This window comes from Mus musculus, chromosome 13, assembly GCF_000001635.26.
Source record: "Mus musculus strain C57BL/6J chromosome 13, GRCm38.p6 C57BL/6J".
NCBI lineage: Eukaryota > Metazoa > Chordata > Mammalia > Rodentia > Muridae > Mus > Mus musculus.
This window is the reverse complement of record NC_000079.6, coordinates 70650301-70672346: the sequence shown is the minus strand read 5'-3', so window position 1 is coordinate 70672346 and position 22046 is coordinate 70650301. Positions and strand designations below refer to the sequence as shown.

The window sequence follows — 22046 nt, the reverse complement described above, 5'->3', positions numbered from 1 at the left end:
AGAGCTAGGAAGCAGAAAATGTGGATTCTACAGAGGTCACATGAATACTTGATTTTAATCACAATGAAAAGCCATTGGAGAATTTTGAGCAAAGACAAGACCCAGATGCTTGGATTTTTAGCCTTTTCAAAACTCTGTCACCTGTGAAGACCCCACCTGGAGCCAGATATACTCCTAGGGAGTAGGGAGTCTCCTGTGAAGACAAAATATATGAGGGAACAAGAAAGGGAAGATATGCGGGAGGGGAGGGCTTTGAGTAGTTCTGGGAAAGAAGTAGCCTCCTTAGGAGGATAGAGGCAGAGTGGTGAGATATGGTGTGGGTCAGAATTCTGAGGACATAGGAGAGAATGAAGTCTAAGGAATCACAGAACTGCCCGGGAGAATGCTAAGGAAAGGTTGGAGGTGGGGTGTTCTAGATCCCCGGGGTGCAGGTTCAAACAAGACTTGAAATACCCTCAGGTCTGGCTCAGTGTCTACCACTCTGAGATGCAAGGTCTATTTAATGTGTTTATAAGAAGATAAAGCGAGAAAGAATGTGTTCTATGGATGTGTGGTGTGGTGTGGAGGAAGGGGATGTCTCAGCAGGCCCATGCCTAGGCATCCCTTCCCTCTGAGGGACCAGCCACATGACAGTATAGTATAGGATAGAGTTTATTCAGGGCATGGAGAGGGGAGTTAAGAGGGTAGTAGAGGCAGAGAGAAAGGGAGGGGGGAGAGAAGAGAAGAGAAGAGAAGAGAGGAGAGGAGAGGAGAGGAGAGGAGAGGAGAGGAGAGGAGAGGAGAGGAGAGGAGAGAAGAGAAGAGAAGAGAAGAGAAGAGAAGAGAAGAGAAGAGAAGAGAAGAGAAGAGAAGAGAAGAGAAGAGAAGAGAAGAGAAGAGAAGTAGAAGCTGGCCATGAGCAAGTGGAGAGAGGAGAGGAAGGGAATGGGGAGGGGTGGGGAGGGAAGAGCAAAGGAGCAAGAGCCCAAGAGAGCAAGAGGAACAAGAGAACAAGAGTAAAAGAGGGAGAAGGGGGCAAGCAGCCCCTTTTATAGTGGGGTCAGGCCTACCATGTTGTTGCCAGGTAACTGTGGGGTGGAGTTTAGACAGAATGCTAACACTATTGGTAAGAGCAGACACTGCAATAGCAGCAGACCCAAAACCTATCTGCTCTGTTCTCTCAGAGAATGTGGGAGACTGCAAGCCAGCACCAGAGCTGAGACCCCATCTGGAGCCAGACATACTCCTAGGGAGTAGGAAACTGCTGAGTGGCAGTTACCCCACTTTGTTTCCCATCCCCCACTGCTCTGTTAAGAGTATTAGAATGCCCCCTGGATCTCCTTGAGTCTTATTTCTCACTGCGGACCATCAGCAACGAGATACACTTAGATTCCCTGTTAAGCAAGCGTGGTAACTGTACAAGTATGATGTTTTAAATTACACTTTTATTATCTCGCCTTCCTCTTCCAACTTGTAATCCTTCTTTCTCATCACTCTCTGCTTGTTCCTGTTCATCATCCCTGTCTCCCTCACAGGACAGCCATTAAACTGCTCTGACCGCCAGCAAGAGGTGGAAAGAATGAATGGGTTTGGCTCTCAATACTCCTCAACAGACAGTGGGGAGGTGGCTGGAAATTAAGCCCAGGCAGCTTCATGATATGAACATGGCCTGCTTTGGAAAATGAGCCACAGTGCTGTGTCTCTGAGCTTGGTATTATTAATGACATCGGTTCCCTAAAAGGACAACAGGTCTGGGGATCCTACTGGTGACCAATCTGGCACAGAGGGTTGTTCAATGGGCCTTCTCCCTCCTATCCAGGGGAATTCACTCGCATTTCATAAAAGTGGGGACTCATGGATTCCTCCAGTCATGTAGAAGCTGATGGTCTAGGCAGAGAGGTTTAAGGATACAGGACTAGTGGGGACAGTCCTTAGCATCTCTCCAGCACTCATTCCCATTCCCAATGCTGCTGAAAGAAGGGTGCATACAACCCGTCTGCACCGGGGAGCCTGATTTGGCTGGTGTTTTCCACTGACTAGAATTTCACTAACAATGGTTCAAATGCAGAGAGTTTAAAATACTCATGACTAAGGTCCAAGAGAATGAGATCATGGTAGCCTGGGAAACGACTGGCACACAGCAAGGATGTGACAATCACGTCAGAGTGTCTCAGCTGTGGGTTTGGGTGGTTTCTCTCCTCAAGAGGGCAAACAAAAGGCAAATGATATTAATATCTCTTGCTACTATGGCTACTATTTAACTCCTCTTGCCCCAGTAAATGGAGTGTCCTATAAACCATGAAGAGCAAAGCTTCAAGCAGGTTCTGCAAGCCATTCATCAAAAGTCAACTGTCAGTCTCAAGCATGCAGAGTCATTTAGTTCTGAGATAAGAAATGGACAGGCAGCAAGGGAAGTCTTTCTGACAGGGTCAGAGGAGGCCTTCCTAGGTTGCCAGAGTTCTGCTCACTGGCCCATCTCTGGCATTTCAAAACACTCGATCATTGCAGATCACAGACATTTCAATACACATCTCTTGTAGATCACAGGTGACACACACATTACCTCCAAAACAAAAGGGAATTTAGGGCAAGTGCAGCCGGTGTACTGAAAAGGTATGAAAAATGAAAGGGGGAGGCAGAGCTCTACTGAGTGTCTGAGATAGCCCCTCTATGGAGTGTCTGAGGCATCCCCTCTCAAGTGCATATGAATTCAATCATTCCATTAAATTATTCAATCTAATGTTGGCTAAGCAATCTTATGACTGGGATCTTATGGATGACGAGAAGATACAAAATAAGCTCACTTTAGTGTACAGATATCTTCCAGCTGAGCCTGACCTAGGCAAGTGAATTCATAAAATGATGAAGCTTTTTCCCAAGAAAGAGTCATGCTTGGGCATTCAATGTGAGAGACTGGTTGTCATGGAAGAAGAGGAGTATAGACATGCTTGGATCCATGGCCCTAAAACCCTGAAGACCTGAATTGCGTGGACCACTGCCTGTCTCTGAGGAAGTGTGTCCTTCTGAGCTCTCCTGAATGGAAGAAAGCCTGACTATCATCCTGATCTTACTGATCGAGACCCTGAGCAGAGAACCCAGCCTCACTATACCCCAGTTTGAACCAGCTAAAGGTAGACAGAGAAGAGACTATTTCTATGCAGTACAGCTCAAGGTAACCTTTCCATGGCAAAGCGAAACTAATACAATTTGTTCTGGAATCAATAAGTAAATCCTTGAAAAAGCCCCAACCATCCCATAAAGAAAGACTGTCAACACCCTCAGCCTGAGCCTTATTATTAATCTCTGCCCTCCAACCCTCACTGATGGGTGCACAGACCCACTTATAAGCCTGGAAACTGCCATCTGGAATGAAGCTGACTCTACTCCCACTGCTGTATCAGCAATTACAGCTGAAGTTGTTTTCATCAGTAAGGACATTGTGCCTTTCCCATATTTTGGTAGTATTGTGATAGGATCACAGTCTTTCATAAGCTTCTCTGGACACTGAGATGCTGCCTGGTGTTCCTCAAAGGTGTCAATATCTAGCTGACCCTAACTTTTAGAAAGTCATGGGATGACAGCAGTCAAAGGTTTGGAATAGGGAAGCCTGGTCAGTTTTCACTTGGCAATTTGCAACCCATCTGGCCCCACAGCATTTTCCTTCAGCCACTCTGATGAATCTTATGGAACAAGAAAAACCACTGCAGCCAGCTGGGGAAGTCTAGTGGCTTGTGTACTGGCTAGTTTTGTGTCAACTTGACACAGCTGAAGTTACCACAGAGAAAGGAGCTTCAGTTGAGGAAATGCCTCCATGAGATCCAACTGTAAGGCATTTTCTCAATTAGTGATCAAGGGGGAAAGGCCCCTTGTGGGTGGGACCATCTCTGGGCTGGTAGTCTTGGGTTCTATAAGAGAGCAGGCTGAGCAAGCCAGGAGAAGCACTCCAGTAAAGAATATCCCTCAATGGCCTCTGCATCAGCTCCTGCTCCCTGACCTGCTTGAGTTCCAGTCCTGACTTCTTTCAGTGATGAACAGCAATGTGGAAATGTAAGCTGAATAAACCCTTTCCTCCCCAACTTGGAATAGAAACCCTGACTAAGACAGCTTGTGACACAAATCATAAAAATCTGTGATGTTCTCTAGCATATAGTCTTGCTGACTATTTTAATTTGGGTTCCATTACTGTGAAGAGACACCATGGCCCAGGTGACCCTTACAAAGGACAATATTAAAATGGAGCTGGCTTACAGTGTCAGAGGTTCAGTACGTTATCATCATACTGGAAAGCATGACAGTGTCCACGCAGACATGGTTCTGGAGAAGGAGCCAAGAGTTCTATATCATGAGATCGCCATTTTCTCTCTAGTGACAGTCTATGGTGGGACCAGCCAGAAGAGTACTGTCAGCAGAAGTAGTGGAACAGCTGGGACAGGGTCCTTCCAGCCTCCATCTGCACCCAAGAGCTGGGGTTGTTCCACAGCCCTTTGTGCATGGGTCCTGCCAGGGGAGAGCTCATCTTTCAGGAGTACTGACACAGGCTTACAGGCCCACAGGAGGGAAAAGCTCAAGCCAGAGACAGCAAGACCAACTAACACTAGACATGACAAGATGGTGAAAGACAAGCACAAAAACCTTACCAACAGAAACCAAGGCTACATGGCATCATCAGAACCCATTTCTCCCACAACAGAAAGTCATGGATACACCAACACACCGGAAAAGCAAGATTTGGATTTAAAATCACATCTCATGATGGTGATAGACGATTTTAAGAAGGACATAAGTAACTCCCTTAAAGAAATACAGGAGAACAGGTAGAAGACTTAAAGAGGAAACACAAAAATCCCCTAAAGAATTATAGGGAAACATAACCAAACAGGTGAAGGAATTGAACAAAACCATAAAAGATCTAAAAATGAAAGTAGAAACAATAAAGAAATCACAAAGGGAGACAACTCTGGAGATAGAAAACCTAGGAAAGAGGTCAGGAGTTACAGATGTGAGCATCACCAACAGAATACAAGAGATAGAAGAGAGAATTTCAGGTGCAGAAGATACCATAGAAAACATTGACACAACAGTCAAAGAAAATGCAAAAAGCAAAAGGCTCCTAACCCCAAACATCCAGGAAATCCAGGACACAATGAGAAGACCAAATCTAAGTGTGGAGAGCTGTGCCGTGAGCAATCGCCATTATAAGATGGCGCTGGCCTCCACTGTGCCTAACTAGTAAACAAGCCTTGTACACAGGTGTGAGAGTGAACTCACGCCTAGTCACTGCCCATCTTGGGGCGTAGTAATGGGGTGATGGGTGAGCAATGGATCAGGAGCTGTCACAACACATCAGGTGCTGAAACGTCCTGCTGCGGGATATATAAGCAGCACCATTTTCTGGGTTCAGGGTCTTCCTGAGAAGTAAGCAATAAAAGCTTTGCTGTAGAAGGATCCGGTTGTCTGAGTGAATTCTTGCCGGCGAGATACTAGCCCAGGCGAGATCTAAGGAAAATAGGTACAAAAGAGAAAGAAGACTCCCAACTTAAAAGGTCAGTAAATATCTTCAACAAAATTATAGAAGAAAACTTCCATAACCTAAAGAAAGAGATGCCAATGGACATACAAGAAGGCTACAGAAAACCAAATAGATTGGACCAGAAAAGAATTTCCTCCTGTCATATAATAATCAAAACTCCAAATGCACAAAACAAAGAAAGAATATTAAAAACCAGTAAGGGAAAAAGGTCAAGTAACATATAAAGGCAGACCTATCATAATTACACCAGACTTCTCACCCAGAGACTATGAAAGCTAGGAAAAACTGGGCAGGTGTCATACAGACCCCAAGAAAACACAAATGCCAGCCTAGGTTACTATGCCCAGCAAAACTCTCAATTACCATAGATAGGGAAACCAAGATATTCAATGACAAAAGCAAATTTACACAGTATCTTTCTGCAAATCCAGCCCTTCAAAGGATAATAAATGGAAAACTCCAACACAAGGAGGGAAACTACTCCCTAGAAATAGCAAGAAAATAATCATCTTTTAATAAACTGAAAAGAATATAGCCACATAAACACACTCCACCTCTAACAATGAAAACAACAGGAAGCAACAATCACTTTTCCTTAATATCTTTTAATATCATTGAACTCAATTCCCCAACAAAAAGATATAGACTAACAGACTGGTTACATAAACAGGACCCAACATTTTGCCACATACAGGAAACCCACCTCAGTGACAAAGGCAGACACTACTTCAGAGTAAAAGGCTGGAAAACAATTCTCCAAGCAAATGGTCCCAAGAAACAAGCTGGAGTATTCTAATATCAAATCAAATAGACTAAACCTAAAGTTATCAAAAAAGATAAGGAGGGACACTTCATACTCATCAAAGTAAAATATACCAAGAAGAACTTTCAATTCTGAACATCTATGCTCCAAATGCAAGGGCACCCACATTCATAAAAGAAACTTTGCTAAAGCTCAAAGTACACATTGCACCTCACACAGTAGTAGTGGGAGACTTCAACACCCCACTTTCATCAACAGACAGATCATGGAAACAGAAACTAAACAGAGACACAGTGACGCTAACAGAAGTTATGAAACAAATGGATTTAACCGATATTTATAAAACATTTTATCTTCAAACAAAAGAATATACCTTCTTCTCAGCACCTCATGGTACCTTCTCCAAAACTGACCATATAATTGGTCAAAAAACAGGCCTTAAAAGATACAAGAAGATTGAAATAATCTCATGCATCCTATCAGATCATCACTGAATAAGGCTGGTCTTCAATAACAAATAAAATAATAGAAAGCCAACATTAACATGGAAGCTGAACAACACTCTACTCAATACTACCTTGGTCAAAGAAGAAATAAAGGAAGAAATTAAAGACTTTTTAGAATTTAATGAAAATGAAGCCACAGCATACCCAAACTTATGGGACACAATGAATGTAGTACTAAGAGGAAAACTCATAGCTCTGAGTGCCTCCTAAAAGAAACTGGAGAGAGCATACACTACCAGCTTGACAGCACAATTGAAAGCTCTAAAACAAAAGGAAGCAAATAGACCCAAGAGGAGTAGAAGGCAGGAAATAATAAAACTCAGGGCTGAAATCAACCAAGTAGAAACAAAAACAACTGTACAAAGAATCAACAAAACCAGAAGCTGGTTCTTTGAGAAAATCAACAAGACAGATAAACCCTTAGCCAGACTAACCAGAGTGCACAGAGATGGTATCCAAATAAAAAGAATCAGAAATGAAAAGGGAGACATAACTTCAAAAACTGGGGAAATCCAAACAATCATCACATCCTACTACAAAAGCCTCTACTCAACAAAACAGGAAAATCTGAATGAAATGGAAAAAATTCTGGACAGATACCAGGTATCAAAGTTAAATCAGGATCAGATAAACGATCTAAACAGTCCTGAAAGCCCTAAAGAAATAGAAGCAGTCACTAATAGTCCCCCAACAACAAAAACAAACAAACAAAACCCAGGACCAAATGGGTTTAGTGCAGAGTTCTATCAGACCTTCAAAGAAGACCTAATACCAATACTCTTCAAATTATTCCACAAAATTGATCAGAAGGGACACTACACAATTCATTCTATGAAACCACGATTACTCTGATACCTTAACCACACAAAGACCCAAAAATGAAAGAGAACTTCAGACCAATTTTCCTTATGAATATCGATGCAAAAATACTCAATAAAATTCTCCCAAACCAAATCCAAGAACACATCAAAACTATCATCCATCATGATCAAGTAGGCTTCATCCCAGAGATACAGAGATGGTTCAATATACAGAAATCCATCAATGTAATCCACTATATTAACAAATGCAAAGAAAAAAACAAACCACATGATTATTTCATTAGATACTGAGAAAGCATTTGACAAAATCAAACACCCTTTCATGATAAAAGTCTTGGAAAGATCAGGAATTCAAGGCCCATACCTAAACATAATAAAAGCAATATACAGCAAACCAGTAGCCAACATCAAACTAAATGGAGAAATTTGAAGCAATCCAACTAAAATCAGGGACTAGACAAGGCTATCCACTCTCTCCTTATCTGTTCAATACAGTACTCAAATTTCTAGCCAGAGCAATTAGACAAGAAAAGGAGGTCAAAGGGATACAAATTGGAAAGGAAGAAGTAAAAATATCACTATTTGCAGATGACATAATAGTATCCCGTTCCGCTGGATTCAGTTATTCGTGGGTGCGAGGGGGACCGGAAACCTGGAAGGAGATAAGAGGAGGGGAAAGAAAGCAGGAGACCAAGCAAATTTGTCCAGGTCTCATTTATTATGCTGAGGTGTCTTCTTTTTAAAGCATACATCTCGGGGGACAGGGGAGGGGCCGAGGGGGAATTTTACAAAGAACAAAGAAGCGGGCATCTGCTGACATGGGGGCGGAAGTCAGGCGCCAGGCAGCGGGCACTCTGCATCTTATCTCTGGAACATAGATCCTCCTTGACAGCCTTGGGTGTCAGGCCAGGCTCAGGCATAACTCATGTCCTTGGATGGCACGGGAGTTCAGGAAGAGATAGGGAAGAGGGGACTATAATTCAGCTTTTACAGCTTCAGGTGCCAGGAAAGGAATTGGGAGAGGGGGGTGATAACCAGCTCCTAGCATGAGGCCATTTGGCCTGTCAGGGAAATTGTGAAGGGCTCACTTTCTCACGGGATGGTCTCTGACATAATAGTATACTTACGTGACCCAAAAAAATTCCACCAGAGAACTCCTAAACCTTATAAACAACTTCAGCAAAGTGGCTGGATATAAAATTAACTCAAACAAATCAGTGGCCTTCCTCTACTCAAAGGATAAACAGGCTGAGAAAGAAATTAGGGAAACAATATCTTTCACAATAGTCACAAAAAATATAAAATATCTTGGTGTGACTATAACTAAGGAAATTAAAGATCTATATCACAAGAACTTCAAGAAATCGAAGATCTCAGAAGATGGAAAGCTCTCCCATGCTCAAGAATTGTCAGGACTAATATAGTAACAATTGCCATCTTGCGAAAGCAATCTACAGATTCAATGCAATTCCCATAAAATTCCAAATCAGTTCTTCATAGAGTTAGAAAGAGCAATTTGCAAATTCATTTGGAGTAACAAAAAAAAAAAAAAAAAAAAAAAAAAAAAGAAAAAGAAAAAAAAAAACCAGGATAGCTAAAAACTATTCTCAACATTAAAAGAACTTCTGGTGGAATCACCATCCCTGACCTCAGACTGTACTACAGAACAATCATGATAAAAACTGCATGGTATTTATTGGTAGTCACAGTCAAGTAGATCAATGGAATATAATTAAAGACCCACAAATGAACCACACGGCAATGGTCACTTGATCCTTGACAAAGGAGGTAAAACCACCCAGTGGAAAAAAGACAGCATTTTCAACAAATGGTGCTGGCACAACTTGTGGTTAACACTTAGAAGATTGCAAATTGATCCATTCTAATCTCCTTATACAAAGCTCAAATCCAAATGGATCAAGGACCTCCACATAAAACCAGATACACTGAAACTAATAGAAAAGAAAATGAGGAAGAGCCTCAAGCACATGAGCACAGGGGAAATTTTCCTGGACAGAACACCAATAGCTTATGTTGTAAAACCAAGAATTGACAAATGGGACCTCAAGGCTACGGACACTGTCGACAGGACAAAATGGCAACCAAGAGATAAGGAAAAGATCTTTACCAACCCTACATCCAATAGAGGGCTAATATCCAATATACACAAAGAAGTCAAGAAATTAGACTCCAGAGAACCAAATACCCTATTAATGATGGGGTACAGAGCTAAAGAAAGGATTCTCAACTGAGGAATACGAAATGGCTGAAAAGCACCTAAAAAAATGTTCAACATACTTAGTAATCAGGGAAATGCAAATCAAAACAACCCTGAGATTCCACTTCGCTCCAGTCAGAATGGCTAAGATCAAAAATTCAGGTGACAGCATGAGAGGATATGGACAAAGAGGAACACTCCTCCATTTCTGGTGGGATTTCAAGCTGGTATAACCTCTCTGGTAATCAGTTTGGCAGTTCCTCAGAAAATTGGATATAGTACTACCTGAGTACCTAGCTATAATACTCCTGGGTATATACCCAGAAAATGCTTCAACATGTAATAAGGACACATGCTCCACTATGTTCATAGCAGCCTTATTTATAATAGCAAGGAGCTGGAAAGAAAACAGATGTCCAACAGAGGGATGGATACAGAAAATGTGGTACATTTACACAATGGAGTACTTACTACTCAGCTATTAAAAATGAGGGATTCATGAAGTTCTTAGGCAAACGGATGGAACTAGAAAATAGTATCCTGAGTGAGGTAACCCAATCACAAAAGAACACACATGGTATGTACTCACCGATAAGTGGATATTAACCCAGAAATTTGGAATGCCCAAGAAAGAATTCACAGACCACATGAAGCTCAAGAAGGAAGACCACAGTGTGGATACTTCAGTTCTTCTTAGAAGGGGGGATCAAAATACCCGTGGGAGGAGATACAGAGACAAACTTGGAAGCAGAAACTGAAGAAAAGGACATCCAGTGATTGTCCCACTTGGGGATCCATCCCATTATACAGTTACCAAACCCACACACTATTGTGGATGCCCACAAGTGCTTGCTGACAGGAGCCTGGTATAGCTGTCTCCTGAGAAGCACTGCTAGTGCCTGACAACTACAGAAGTGGATGCTCTCAGTCATCCATTGGACTGAGCACAGGGTTCCCAATGGAGGAGCTAGAGAATGTACCCAAGGAGCTGAAGGGGTTTGCAGCCCCATAGGAGGAACAATATGAACCAACCAGTACCCCCAGAGCTCCCAGGGACTAAACCACCAACCAAAGAGTACACAAGAAGGTATTCAAGGATTCAGCCACATATGTAGCAGAAGATGGGACATCAATGAGAGAAGAGGCTCTTGGCCTTGTGAAGGCTTGATGCCCCAGTATAGAGGAATGCCAGAACAGGGAAGCAGAAGTGGGTGGGTTAGTGAGCAGGGGGAGGGGAATAGGATGGGGTGGTTGGAGGGGAAATGAGGAAAGGGGAAAAATTTTGAAATGTAAATAAAGAAAATATCTAATAAAAAAAGAAAAAGAAAAGAGCTCTATATCTTGACCCAAAGGCTCCTAGAAAAAGGAGACTGTCTTCTACAGCCACTCAGGAGGAGGATCTCATTCAACATTGTGTGGAGCCAGAGCATAAGAGCCTCTCCAAGCCCTCCTACACAGTGGCACACTTCCTCCAACAAGGCCACAAGTACTATAACAAGGACACATCTCCTCATAGTGTCACTCCCTGTGGACTAAGCATTCAAACACCAGAGCCTATGTGGGGCAAACCTATTCTAACCACTACACTGTCTCACGAGCCTGAGACTATATAAGCTGCCCACTACTTGGGACTCTCAACCAACATTCAGATGACCCCTGTGTCTAAGAGATTCTCATGCTCTGTGGACAAAGAAAAATTAGCACTGGGAATAATAATGAGAAAGGTGGTGCTGACTTTCAATGCAATCAAACTAAATGTATATCCAAATGACTGAAAACACAAATATCATGGACAGAATATTTCACTAAGAAGTGGAGATATTTTTCTAGTTGCAAAGTACTTAGCCTCCAAATGAAAACTTATGGTTCTTAAGCATCACTTTATTCTATTTAAAAAAAAAAAACTGTCTATTTGCAAATAAAAGACTTTTGAACAAGGCTTGTTTTTCCAGATAAGGAAATGTAATATAAACCAACAGTAATTTACATTATATGGCCTTCAGCCAAGATAATAGGCAGGCTTGGGGAATAGAATAGACAGTCTGAGAAAGCTTAGATCATTACGGACTTCACATAGGAACAGTATGACAGAAAAGATGAATTATTCAATGGTTAGAATTGAGAAGACTGGCCAACTCTCTTGGGGGCGGTCTATTTTCTAATAGCCACTTGTTTTGAAAAGAATTTTAAATATAATACAGTCTACGTACAAAATAACAGCCTCAAAATGTAGTAGAAGAAAGTATAGATGTACATTTAGTTCAGGGGTTAAAAATGGATATGTCTACGTAATCCAAGAACTGAAATCATAAAGAAAAATGCCAGTGGGTTTGATGGATTTATACTGCATGTGAATTTCTTCATTGGAGAAAAGCATAAATCCAAAGTGACAATGGGAAATTTAGAAGAACATTTGCAGCATTCATAAAAGGCAAATTATGGTGACAATGTGACTCTCGGAAAGGCTGAATTCCCTAGAAAGAGAAGGGACAGAGGACATGAACAGGTAAAGTGGGCTGGACACATGGCCAAGAAGTGCATGTGACCTCGTGGTGATAAGTAAGCAGGATCCAGACAATGATGTGTTTGTCGGTGAGGACTTCATAAAGAGGAACTGTAACCTTCATGTTGGATTGGCTAAGAGATGATCAGTTGACAGCCTGGCCCCATGTGTGCAGTCAGTAGCTTCCTCTAGGGCTTTTGTGAGGACTTTCACCACACCCTTCCCCACTTTCCTCCTGGGCCACTGAGTATCCCCCTGCATGAAGTAAAATGTGAAGGATCACTTCACCTCTGTTTCTGCCTACAAGCCGTTTCACATCTGTATCAACCTGACCCAGTTGCTATTATAGGGACACTCATGATTGCATTTAGGTCCTTCCCTGAAAAACAAGAGCAAACCTTCTATCCCAAGATCACATCTTCCAAGTCTCCATTGCCACAGGAGGGACAGAGGTTGAACATGACAGAAGCAGTTATGATGCAGCCCACCACCCGGCATTAGCAAGAGTGACAGCACCTACTGCTGATTGGTGTGTTGGAATCCACAGGTAGTATGCTTAACTACTTTACTTTACTTCACTCTATCTATCTATCTATCTATCTATCTATCTATCTATCTATCTATCTATCTATCTATCTATCTATCTATCTATCTATCTCTGTGTCTGTCTGTCTGTCTATCCATCCATCACTATCTATCTACCTCTCTATCTCTCTCTCTATCCTATCTATCACTATCTATCTACCTCTCTATCTCCTATCTATCTGTCTATCTGTCTGTCTGTCTATCTATCTATCTATCTATCTATCTATCTATCTATCTATCTATCTATCTATCTACTTACCTACCTACCTACCTGTACTGGCTGGTTTTGGGTGTCAACTTGACACAGTCTGGAGTTATCACAGAGAAAGGAGCTTCAGCTGGGGAGATGCCTCCATGAGATCCAACTGTAAGGCATTTTCTCAATTAGTGATCAAGGGGGAAAGGCCCCTTGTGGGTGGGACCATCTCTGGGCTGGTAGTCTTGGGTTCTATAAGAGAGCAGGCTGAGCAAGCCAGGGGAGGCAAGCCAGTAAAGAACATCCCTCCATGGCTTCTGCATCAGCTCCTGCTTTCTGACCTGCTTGAGTTCCAGTCCTGCATCCTTTGGTGATCAACAGTATGGAAATGTAAGCCGAATAAACCCTTTCCTCCCCAACTTCTTCTTGGTCATGATGTTTGTGCATGAATAGAAACCCTGACTAAGACACTACCGCTCTATCTATCTCTATCCATCTATCACTATCTCTCTACCTTTCTATCTCCATCTCTCTATCTCTCTATCCTATCTATCTATCTATCTATCTATCTATCATCTATCTATCAAATCTCTCTCTCTCTCTCTCTCTATATATATATATATATATATATATATATATATATATATATATATATATATATATATAAAACGTATTTTTGAGACATGATCTCACTATGTAGCTCTGGCTGTCCTAGAATGCACTATGCAGACCAGACTGGCCTCAAACTCACAGAGACCTGCCTGCCTTTGCCTCCCAAGTTCTGGGATCAAAGGCCTGTACCACCCCACTTGGATTATTTAACTACTTTATAATTAACCTTAAGTGGTCCCTCAGAGAGACCTGGGCAGGCAACTAAGTACAGAACTCATTAGCACTAGCACTCATGAGGCCAATGCCAGTTCCCTATAAACACTACCTGAACAAGCTGAACACAGGGTGGATGATGCTATCTGGGAAGTCCTACCTGTCACAGATAGGCGCCAGAGAGGAAAAGGACAAGGGCAGCGTGAGTATTGTGGGTTTTTTTTCTGTCTATGCTAAAGCAGATCTTTCGAAGTGACAGGCAGGATCTTACTTAGACTAGGTAAGATTCTTGACACAATAGTTCAGGAGCAGTAGATGGCCAAAGAGCACCCAGGCAACCATGGTGGCCCATGTGGTGAAAGTTACTAAAATCAGAAATTGGGCTTCGTCTTATTTTTGTTTGTTTTGTTTTGTTTTACTGTAATCTCCCTGGACAAGAGTTACTTGAAGTGTCAAAGTCAACTTGGTTTAAAACCACAGTGACATCAGTGCAAGTGTAGACACTGAGTCAGTGCGGGTGTGGACCTTCTGATTCTCAACATACTGCCCACCGGAGAATTTCTAAAGGGGACAGGTGAAAGCCAAAGCCGGGCATATGGAGGTGGGAGTCCATGACGCCTCTACCGTTCAGTCAGAAGCCTCCCAGAACCAGTGTCAGAGCGGTGAGAGGCAGGAAGGGGTAGGGGTGACTTATAGGGAAGGTGGCTGTCCAAGCAGGATGCTTCTCACCCATCAGATGACCTGCAACTGTGTGTCCAAAAGACCAAAAACAGGGAACTGAAGATGGCCAAGAATTCCTCAAGACAGTTGTAGCTCAGGAAGAGTTCACACTGGACTCAATGTCAGGATTATTAAAACATCCCTTGGCTTCCACAGGCTGACTGTGGTGTGCTGAGAGTAACTGTGTCAGCCAAGGGATGTTTTAATAATCCTGACATTGAGTACAGTGTGAACTCTTCCTGTTGTTTGCTGGTTGTTGTTTGGGTTTTGGCCTCTCTCTTTGTCCAGCATGACCTAAAACTCACTGTATATATAACTCAGGCTGGCCTCAAACTCTGCAATACTCTTGTTTCTGTCTTCCTACTACAGGTTCTGGGATTGCAGGCATGAACCACTATACCCAGATAACTTCTTTTTAACTTAGAACAGCAAGGAGTTCATTTGCTCTCTGTATTGGGCTGCTTCTAACAGGATCTCAGCCTGCGAGAAGGAAGTGCAGTAAAATGGATAAGCACCAGGCTTACAAACATGATGTCTCTATAGCTCCATATGCATCACTAAGAGAACCCTGGCCTGGGATCTGCAGCCGGGCACAATACATGTATACACTGTAGCACAATGGAAGGACTTTTGCCCCCTTTTGTGACTGCCTCGATAAAGACCCTCCCTAGACATTAATTATCTGTCCAAGACCACACTGAGTGGCTGTGCCCTAAGTGTTTGCATAAAACCACACCACTCTCTGGTATTTTCAGACACTGAGTACATGGCTTCTGAGTTTGCACTTCTGTGTGCACATGCGTGTGTGTGTGTGTGTGTGTGTGTGTGTGTGTGTGCATGTGGGCAGCTTTGGGCTTCAAATGTTTTCATTTGTGCTACACAGAAAAGGTAACAGAAGCCATCCCTAGAAAGCTCTTGACGTTGAAAGTCCAGATTGTTAGAACACAGACAATATGGTGTTCTTGCTACAGATGTCCCCCTGGAATTTATGGACTCCCTGGACAACCTCTCTTCTAGCCGTATGCTAGTTCTCACGTGTCGTTATGAGGCTTGTACTCTACGCTGAGTGCCTTTATCAAAGCTGTTCCCTTCCTTTGAGGACACTTGACCCTAATAATAATAACCCTGCTCCTGGCAGACTCCAACGTCACCTCCCTTGTGAAATATTCCTTCCGTGCCTCCCTGCTCATGGAACTGAGTGCTCACAGTGGCCACCACACTTGACCTGCGTTCCCTTTATCAGGCTGTAGTTACCCAGAGCTGGAACTGCATCTCCACTGCCTTATCACCCATGGTTACCAGAGTGTTTTTTTTTTTCTTTATCAGCCTCCATCATACCTGGATACAGAAATGTTTCTCCTCGGCTTCTATCACACCTGGAGAAGAGATCTCATCTCCTCAGCCTCATTACATCTGAATAGGAGGGAATTCTCCTTAACCTTTACATCCCCATAGCATGACTGGCCAGGGGCAGCTATGGACTCTGTGCTTATTCCAGTAAAAATTGAACAGAAATGGGGGGAGGGGTCTTAACATGGATTCTTACTTTTCTGCGGGTGTGCTTAGGTGAGAGAATCATATAGCATATGAGAGTTTCATCAAATGTAGTGGGACCCGGGAATCTCCCCTGATAAAGAAACGTGGGACGACTTTCAGATAAGGGAATTGAAAACATGAACTCTGGCAGCCAGAAAGACTTTTTTTTCTTTCTTTCTTTTTCTAAATTACTACCACTTGGTTCAAGGACAATAGATCACGTCTGTCAAGTTTGAAATGGATTGGATTCTTTTTGCTCTTGTCAAATCTAAGATCTGTGAGTTAAACCTGCTTCGCGGAGAACATGACCCTGTGCTGGTCACGTTGCAGTCTCCCCGTGGAAAGCAAGCACCACAGTGCTTTGCTCTGCGGGATTCCAGAGCTGTGAGTCAACATACTTATCCCCTGGTTTGGGGCAAAACATCTGAAACACAAGTGGAAACCAAAAGGTTTTATGCAACACAAGACATGCGTGGCTATCGGATGTTACAACGTAAAGAATTTCACACCATCCTCGAGGGCTGTGCGTAAGTAGTATTCCCTGCCTACTTTCCCCAAGCGTTCCAGTTAAATGATTATGGATTAAATCCTGCCTTGTGAATTGATTTGTAACATACACTGGAGGAGACCCAGTGGTGAGATAGAGTGTTTGGGAGTTTATGACCTAGAGATTAAAGAGTGTAGAAGAACTAGAGAGAGGAGTGGGTGTGGGTGTTGGTGTGTGAGAGAGACAGATGACCTGATTCTGCTAAATTCTAAAGTTTACCTTGATTCAAAGGGCAGGGTGATTAGTTTGAGCTGAGTTCAATCGTAAATCATAGAACACGCTGGGCTTGGGTGGGAAGCTGGAGGTGGCAAAGTTGAACTGGGTGAGGCAGACAGGACTCTTCATGAAGGTATTGTGCTGAAGAAAGTCAGGGAGTAAATGCCATCCATGTGAGGATGGGAGGCTGAGCTGTGACCTACTGACCTATATACCAGCAGGGTGAGTTCAGAGATGTAAGGAGAGGGTAGGACTACTGTCTGAAATGGTGAGGGGATGAAAGAACATCCTGTTTTCTCCACGTTGCTTTAAGGAGTGTATGTCTGCTCTTCCAGGGGTAGAAAGAGTTGGGCAGCTTCACCCGAAGTGAAAGTCTCTCTGGGTAAGTATACAGGAGCCAGGAGGGAGAGAACACTTGTAGAGGGAAGACGGGCAGCTGTAGAACATGAAAGAATGGCAGGGGAGTGAGAGGACAGATGAACTGTCAGTGACAGGAAGGAGGAAGGTTGGCAGAACAAAAGCAAGGGCTCAGAGACACCTAGAGAAGGAACACCAGGCCATGCCCGGGACAAAGGCATGGAGCACCGTCCACTAGCTATCTTCAACTGACCCAACTAAGGGAAGACTTGGGGGGCTGCTGAAAGGTTAGAAGGGGCTGTGGGTAGCAGGGAGTGCCTTGAAGGGCTCTCCATCTGGGTAGCAGGCAGTGCCCTGGAGGGCTCTTCTGAGGGGCTGAGCTCCCCAGAAGGAGTGGGAGGCAGGCCGTGATGAGATCACCGCTGGAACTGGTTACAGCAGGAACACAGACAGGAAACTGCTACTGCAGGTTCTGATGGGTGTGCTAGACCATGAACTAAGGCCACAGCAGTTCACAGCTGACTCCTGCTCCCCAGGGAGGTGAGTTCTGTTTGCTTCTGCCTGGAACTCTTCCTGAAGGGAGCAGACTGGCTCTGAAGCTCCTCTTCTTCCTGGTCACTGCAGGAATGTGAAGAATGCTGTGGCAAATACAGGAGAGCACACAAGAGAAGGCTGTAATGATGGTGTCGACCCACCACAAGTGCCAGACAAAACTGACCGATCACAGTCAAAACTGCTACCATACTGCACAGCACATGCCAAAAATGGAATTGTTACTGAACTCACTGAAGTCTCTGTGGCATCTGGCCATTGTGCCTTGCTTGCTGGAGCCCTGGGTGGCTTGGTCCCTTGCCTTCTTTTGCTCTGAGCTCCCCATAAAGTTAATAATATTTTGAGTTATTTCATCCCTAGATGACAGTAGCACACCTGAACACGGTACAGTCTGCTGCCAAAATTTAGCCAGCAGGCTGAGCAAACAGGAAGTTTGTTTGGAGGGAAAGTCTTAAAGAGCACATGGTATTTTTTCACATTCACTCAAGTTGGAGTACATTTGTGTATTTGTGTATATGTGGAGTTTTTAACATCCTTTCTATGTGTCATGATAGCTGGTGAGATGGCAGATGTATTAGCTAATTACATTAATCTTTTTACCATATGGGTGTGTATGGGTGTGTGTACCCCCCAAATATACAAGTATTGTTTGTCATTTAACATTTTTAAAAGACAGGAACTGTTTTGAGTATAATAATTTAAATATAGTTCTTATAGAATTGCTGGAAACTAGGCTTCTAGATGAACGTTAGGCCAGACCAGACCAGACCAGGGTGACTGCCCTCTGTTACTCAGGAAGACTGGAGTCAGGAAGAGAGCAGCCACATCCTTCCTGCTCCATTGGCCTCTTTTCCTGTCCAGTCCAAAGCTCTAGCTTCCACTCCTACTGGGGGTTCAGGGCTTTTCTGAGAACTGCTAGATACAGCCAGCAAGACACATCCTGCCCCGTGAATGTCTAATTGCCAAAGTGTAACTTGTATCTAAACAAAAATTAGGTTTTGTTTAAATAATTGACACATAATGAAAATGATGCCTGGGTATAGAGAAGCGTGGTAGTTCTGTGTGACGAGTTGAGTCACGATCAATGCGAGAGAATTAGCATTCCCTTTTCCTTAAATGTGTGTCATTTCTGTATTAGTAAAACTACAGTCCTTCTGTTAGTTTTTATAAAACATATTAGAAATCACTCACTCTCTCTCTCTAATGTTCTACAAGATGCCAGAGAGTTCCAGCTTTGGAGATTTCATTAATGGAAGAGAGAGATGAGGGCAGGGTTGAGAATGGTGTTGCTTGCATCACTTGTCTGTCACCTTAACCCGTCTCTGGAGAAGAGACACAAGTCCACTTTAATTTACTGCCACTGCTCTCTTTGTGACCTGAATTGACTCACCCCAGGTGTCCATTTTCTATCAGGCGCAGAAGACTACTCAAACTCCCTGGCTTTGTCTCCTTCACTGACACTTGCTAATTGCTGCAACTTGAGTTTGGGGGTCCTGTTTGTAGCTACTTAATCTACATAATCTAGCTGAAAGCTAAGGGAAGTTAAACTAGCCTTTTTTTCTCCTTCCTTAATTTAATTACTCATACAAGACCAAACTTTTTCCTCTTTATGTCTCATTTTCATAAAGCTCTTTAAATAAAAGTCAAGAGACATGCAAGCATTTTTTCTAGTGATTTTTTTCTTAGCATGACTTTAATAAGGACATCTTCTGCCCCTATTGTATCAATTCAAAGATAAGTAGGCATGGCTCCAGGTTCAGTTCTCTGTCTCAGAAGCATCCAGGCAAGTCTTAGGCAGGAATTATTGTCTCTATGAGGAAGTCAATTCCAGTGGAAGAGGCAATTTGGCCTTTCCTTCCTCTATGTCCCAGCTCCAAAGAGCAGAGTGACATTCTGTGTAATGAATGAAACAATGAAAGAAATCAGGGTTCACAGTAACCCCCAACCAGACGCCTCTTTGATATTAAAGTCCTGGTTATGAACTTAGTCGCTTAGTAGGGCCAGTGAGATGGCTTAACAGGTACTGGTGCTTGCCACCAAGTCTAGTAACCCGAGTTCAAACTCTAGGACGCACACACACTGAAGGACAAGAATCAACTACAGCTCCTCTTGCCATGACATGCACACACACAAGCATGCAGACACAGGCAAATACACACAAATAAATGCATACATGCATGTTAAAATATTGGTGAAACTAGGAATGCAAGTAGCCACTCACCATCCACATGGTTGGGCTCTATTATCTTCACAAGGTTAAACTCAAAAGTTGAACGAGATAGTCTACACAGGAAGTGATGTGCCCACGCCACTTTCACATGGTTCAAGCTAGAATTCCAAGAGTCAACACAACCTCTTCTCCCTCAGCACACCAATCCTCCCACTCTGCCAGTGCCAATAGTATCTATTCAGACCGGATCCCCTTCCCTCTTGTTCTCCTATGTGGACAGTGGCCAAGTGTCCCCTGACATTTTTTTTTTAAATCTAAGTATACTGTAACTGTCTTCAGACACGTCAGAAGAGGGTGTCAGTTCTCATTATGAATGGTTGTGAGACACCATGTGGTTGCTTGGATTTGAACTCAAGACCGTCAGAAGAGCAGTCAGTGCTTTAACCACTTAGTCATCTCTCCAGCACCCCTCCTACCCTCCCCCCCACCCCCCGGCATCTTCATCACAACAACAGAACAGTCTCTTTCCATCTTGTTTTAGTCAGGGTTTCTATTCCTGAACAAATATCATAACCAAGAAGCAAGTTGGGGAGGAGAGAATTTATTCAGCTTATACTTCCACATTGTTGTTCATCACCAAAGGAAGTCAGGATTGGGAGTCAAGCAGGTCAGGAAGCAGGAGGTGATGCAGAGGCCATGAAGGAATGTTACTTCCTGGCTTGTTTCCTCTGATTTGTTCACTTTGCTCTCTCTTACAGAACCCAAGACTACCAGCCCAGGGATGACACCACCCACAATAATGGACGGAGCTCTCCCCTCTTGATCACTAATTGAGAAAATGCCTTACAGCTGAATCTCATGGAGGCATTTCCTCAAGGGAGGATCCTTTCTCTGTGGTAACTCCAGCTTGTGTCAAGTTGCCACATGAAACTAGCCAGTACACTTCTCTACTGCTATTCCCCTGTCAAATTCCTAGGTCAATCATGTGGACATTGTTCCTGTTATTCGCACATCCACACTATTGATTCCTAAACTTCATTATCTAAAACTTTGCTACCCTAGCATGTGAATGTCTGTCCAACCTGACCTGTGCCCACCTCTTGCCTCAGTTGCTCCATACAAGTATCCATGGCCCCTTACCCTCTCAAGACACTTACAGACTGCCTTGTCTTCAACACACCAAACTACCCCAGACTAGGTTACTGTTCTTGCTCCAACACTTTGTTCTTGTGTGTTTTCCCAGTAGACTTTACTTTTTAAAGGTTTTACCTTTATTTTAAAAAGCAAGTGGAAAGTACAGAGAGGTTTTTCCCATGCACTCCTGTCCCCACCTGTGTGCAGCTCTCTGTGGCAATAACTCCCACCCCATTCATGCTCGTTTAGTAGAAGTTATTGCTCCACATTAGGGTTCATCTGAGAGTTCGACACTCCATGGGTTTCTAAAAGTGTGTATGCCTACATCACAGAGTCAAAAGAACAGCTGCCCTGCTGTGTGATCTCCCTCTGCTCTGCCTCTTGCCCTTCCCACCCTGGTGGGGCCAAAAGCCACCAGCATCCTCATTGACTCTGCAGTTCTGCCTTTCCCAAGTGTCATGGGATCACAGAAAACAAAGCCTTCTTACGTGGGCATTGTTCCTTGATGAATCAGCATTTAAGGCCTCTCCCTCCCCCAAGCCCCTTTAATCACTCGGCTGCTTATTTCTCTTTAATGCTGAATAATATTCCATTGTCACTACATCTTGGAGTTCGTTATTTCGCCTTCTAAAAACCATCTTGGTTCTCCCCCCATGTTTTGGGATGTAAGAGTTTTCCTGATGCTCACACACACGCTTTCCCATACTCCAAACTTTTCAAGCCCTCTGGGTGGATATCAAAACTCACCATTGCTTACACTTTCCGTTCCTCTTCTCCCGGGGTTGTGAGTTCCTTTAGATACCAGCTGGAAAGCTTCCATCAGTTCCTTCACTCACACTTCTTTCAACAACTATTTTTTTGAGTGATTGTCATGTGTGAGGAATGATG

At 43.3% G+C, this 22046-nt stretch overlaps 1 long non-coding RNA gene across 2 annotated transcripts; it reads left to right on the top strand.

Annotated features, from left to right (window-relative positions):
- The first annotated feature begins 16369 nt into the window (after nt 1-16369).
- Gm36377 lies at nt 16370-21761 on the top strand. Of its 2 annotated transcripts, none has more exons than XR_873650.2 (3): nt 16370-16709; nt 17281-17327; nt 17927-18980. It is a non-coding gene; the product is annotated as a predicted gene, 36377 (long non-coding RNA). The 2 variants fall into 2 exon arrangements; XR_382634.3 differs by lacking the exon at nt 17927-18980 and adding an exon at nt 20783-21761 and having other exon boundaries at nt 16511-16709.
- The last annotated feature ends 285 nt before the right edge of the window (nt 21762-22046 follow it).